Source organism: Amblyomma maculatum, chromosome 6, assembly GCF_055883805.1.
Source record: "Amblyomma maculatum isolate TAMU_Amacu chromosome 6, ASM5588380v1, whole genome shotgun sequence".
NCBI lineage: Eukaryota > Metazoa > Arthropoda > Arachnida > Ixodida > Ixodidae > Amblyomma > Amblyomma maculatum.
Window position 1 is genome coordinate 90632315 of NC_139349.1, and position 4518 is coordinate 90636832.

The 4518-nt window shown below is 43.6% G+C and overlaps 1 non-coding gene across 1 annotated transcript; it reads right to left on the reverse strand.

Annotated features, from left to right (window-relative positions):
• Positions 1-3888: 3888 nt before the first annotated feature.
• TRNAS-UGA (transfer RNA serine (anticodon UGA)) lies at positions 3889-3961 on the reverse strand. The gene has a single exon. It is a non-coding gene; the product is annotated as a tRNA-Ser (tRNA).
• Positions 3962-4518: the final 557 nt, after the last annotated feature.

Here is a 4518-nt window from a genome sequence, read left to right on the forward strand (position 1 = left end):
TACATAGGTACCGACTGGACTGAAAAGGGGTGCTACTTATTGCTGTTCATGCTAGGCAGTAAAAAAAGGAATCTACTGCCTCGCCCTCTCAAAATTCAGTATACAGTTACTACTATACTTACCAGGCTAATGACATCGAAATTAACTGCTTTCGAAGGCCTAACTTTGCACATTCGGAGTAGTTTTGCATTTTTTATCACCGCGTGAGTATTTTGTATAATGTAAATGTAGAAACGTTTCTTCCAAATCACTCAAAACCCCGCAAACCCATCGGCAAACTATATTAGTAGCGCGTGACACATAGTTCAGAGGACGGCATGCTTGTGCCTGAATACAGTCAGTTTTAGAGTATCACTCATAGCTCTTGGAAGAAGGCAGCAGAGCAGGTAACAACAACACAAAGCGCAAGAGGCACACACACGCACACAAGGACAACGCTGCACTGACAACTATATTAACTGGAAACCGCCCATCTTCCTTCACTTCACGTGTGCAGCCAACTTCTTTCTTGTCGTTAACATCCTGTCGGTTTGCGCAAAAATTCTACTTCCTTCTTCAACAAAACCACCGATGGCATGCTGACACATTGGTCTCCTAAATCACAAATTGCATATGCTTCATAAATCTCTCTGGCTAACTTGTCCTTCATCCTTTTCATAACCTTAACATTGTGAAGGTCAGCCGGACATTTTTGGTCTCTACAACCAACGCAGTCTTTGCAGTGCACAGCGAGATTTCTGCCAGACTTGTCCGATATTGCTTGTCCATACTGCTGGGCTAGTTTGTGGTGGTTATCAAACATTATGGTGTCGCAGCACTGGCAGACAAGGGCAAAGGACTAGGGACACACAAACTGCGCTGAATGCTAGGAGAGTCGAAATTTCCGAACCGACCACTACGGTGTTACTCATACCCGTAGTCGCTTTGGGGTATAAAACTCCATAAATCAAATAAAATAGGCGCTCAGTTAACGAGTGAGTCAGGCAGCACGAACGAAACGAGCACGAACGAGCTGGCCTTCGCTCGCCAAATGAACACGCCGTTGAACACCGTGATGCCAGTTGGTCCTTTTTGCGGCTCTGACACCGAACTTGACGCCGACATCTTTGTTCAGCGTGCTGAGGAAGCGCTCCAACTAGCACGAACTAGCCTCTAAATCCACCGCCACCAGGCGAATAACGCTGTTCGGTATAACCACGACCGAAAAATCGTCACTTACGAGCCGGCGACTTCGTGTGAGTGTGGGCGCCTGCTCGTCATTGCGGCCTATCTGAAAAGTTACTACGCCTATAACTCGGCCCTTATGAAAATGTCCGCCTAATCACTGATGTCACCTACGCCATTGTTCCCGTGGCCCCAGCTCCGTCCTGAAGTTGTGAACGTGGTTCGGCTGAAGCCCTATCACGATCGTGCATGATTAAATATTTCATCAACGCCACTGGGTCCTTGTGACACTTTTGTGTACCCGTTCGCTAACTTCTTCCTACTAGCACCGCGTCGCATCGAGTCGATGCTACAGGGGATGGGTGCAGTGATACAAACTATAGTCGACGACGAAGCGGAGACAATCAGTGGCTAGTTAGAGTAGACGACGAAGTTGGCTGCTAGTTGGTATAGAGGACGAAGTTGGTTGCTAGTTGGTGGTATAGAGGACGAAGTTGGTTGCAAGTTGGCGGAGACGAAGAAGTTGATTGCCTGTTATCGCACTCGGACCGCTCTCGGACTTCGGTAGTCTTCTAGGCGCAGGGTGTTTTCCGGACTTTCGGCTCAATAACTGTTAGAATATATATATATATATATATATATATATATATATATATATATATATATATATATATATATATATATATATATATATATATTGTATATATACTACATATATAACTATCAATACAATTAGATAGTTCATAGCATAGAGGCCGCGATGCGATTACTAAAAAACATGGCTGCGTGGAAGTACAGGCAATATCTGTGATTCAGTCCTCTTAACTAAAGCCTAAGTTAGTCTCTGGTATGCAGAAAAAGCATGTATGTTGTTATGACTACTATTCTAGGATAATCTGCAAGAATATGTTTGTCATGTTGAACATCTGCAACTATGCCGATTAGGCGTGCTAATGTGTGGCAGATGTAGGGCAGAGATACGGATTTTTTGTAAAACATACAAGAATCAATCAGTCTGATGCAATCATTAGTGCGCTATCCGAATGATACGGACGTATGATGCTGGAGATTCTTGTAAGACAAGCTGGAAATAATATGTCGAAAAAACGGTTTCGCTTGTATTTAAAGGGCTAAAGGTCACTTTATACCTGCACAGAATGCTAATTGTTCTCTTTGTAGAATAATTAATTTTATTGTATGATAAACTAATGGGCGCTATTTTATTCGATGTCTGTAACTCATACACCTCAACACTTGAATCAGCTCAGCACGTCAATTTGCCTATCTCGAATTTCCTAGCTCCCGGTGACTGAAAATGGAGTTCAGGCTAAAACAAGAAGGACAATATTAAGAATGAACGTAAACGGGAATACAATAACTGCACTCGTAGAGAGTGCTGCAAGGCCAGCTCTCACTTTCCTGTTTTTCCAATGTCTTTCGTTTTATTAATTTCCATGAGTCGCGCTTCCAAACACTCTCCTGCAGCGCTTTCTTGAAATTCACTCAACGTCCTTGAGGTCATGCTGTCAAGAAGGAGCAGAATATGCAACCACACGTGAGAGTGGTGGCGCCTTTCGTGTTCGAGCAGTAGGGAAACGAATTTCTTCTTTTGTTCGGGCCATGCACGAAGCCGAGTTGACGGGAACTAGGGCGACGTTAAGAAAGTTAGGCGGGTCCTCGCAAAGCAGCTCCGGCCCATGCGCTTAACTCAGTTACGACAGGCACTGTGGGATAGACGGACCAGTAATGGAAAGACAGTGTGATGCGCGCGGCGCCACCAGAGAAGGCGGGCGAAGTGCACCAGTCTTTCCACGTTAGATCTCGTAGAGCAGAGTGGAGGAATGTAATATAATAAAATTAATGGAAGCAGGAAACAACATATTATAAAGAGGTTAAAAGCAATGCAAAGAGCTTCACCAAGGAAGGCTCATCGCCAAAATAGCGAAAACACAGTGACGACTCTTTTAAGGCTTGTCCGCCGACCTTTTGTTGAAGTCATTTTTGCTGGTTGAATTTTATTTCGTTGCGTTGAAGCTCCGAGCTCGTCATTTTTCAAACTCCGTACGAAGGTGCAGTCTTATTTTTTTTTTCTTTGCTAAAATGCCACCAGCCGAAAGCCCAGGGAGAATGAGCGTTCGTTCAATGAGGCTTTTATACGATGCTTCGTGGACAGTGGCTCTATGATAGGAAGGGGTACACAACGCACGATCCATCAAGAATGCCCCTAAATTTGAGTCTTCAGTCTTGGAAGAGAACTCACGGCGAAGACTAAAAATGTGCGTTTGAGGTAAATGGCCTAATTTTTTTCGAGAAAAAAAACATTATTCTGTCACCAAGTTTGGTAAATAACAAAGCAATAAGTTCCCTTTTGGATGTTCCATTCCTTCCCATCAGAAAAGTCATCAAATTGACTGAACGTGAGCGAGCAATTATAATTTGGGAGTGTTATCTTCTCCAGTTGAATATATTAGAACTATATAGAGATGTTGTTCGCAGGAAGACTATGGAACTTTTGAAACCATACATTGCGATATATATATATATATATATATATATATATATATATATATATGGAGGAAAGAAGCCAACAGTCGGCGAGGCCAAGGAAAGCATTGGGGATTATGTTTTATGTCTTTTCTTTTAATTTTTACTTGGATAATCACAGAAATGAGTAATGTAATCTGCTTAGGGGAAAGATAAACACAAAGTAGAAGAAAAACAACGTGCCGATGGTGGGGACCGAACCCACGACCTCCGAATATCACGTCCGGTGCTCTTCCAACTGAGCTACATCGGCCGCTGTCCCCCCTGCTACTTTCTCGGATATTAATGTTGTCTGTATACTAACCTTGAGAGTGTTCACCAGCGCCACTCTCAACCATAGCGGCGGACGTGGAACGTCCTGTGTTACCGCCAGCGTCACGTAGAACGTGATCAAGAGCAAGGGCGAAAGCTGTGCAAGAACCCTCTTACGCTACCTATGGCTGCAAGACTGCCAGAACCGAGACCCCGTAAGCTACACGCAGATAAAATGAAGGGGAAATGAGGGTGCTCGTTATAATACATGAAGGAAAGAAGCCAACAGTCGGCGAGGCCAAGGAAAGCATTGGGGATTATGTTTTATGTCTTTTCTTTTAATTTTTACTTGGATAATCACAGAAATGAGTAATGTAATCTGCTTAGGGGAAAGTTAATTAAACACAAAGTAGAAGAAAAACAACGTGCCGATGGTAGGGACCGAACCCATGACCTCCGATATTTGGAGGTCGTCGGTTCGGTCCCCACCATCGGCACGTTGTTTTTCATCGCGGTAAATTTCAGATAATGATGTGTACGAATTACAATTTTCTTAGC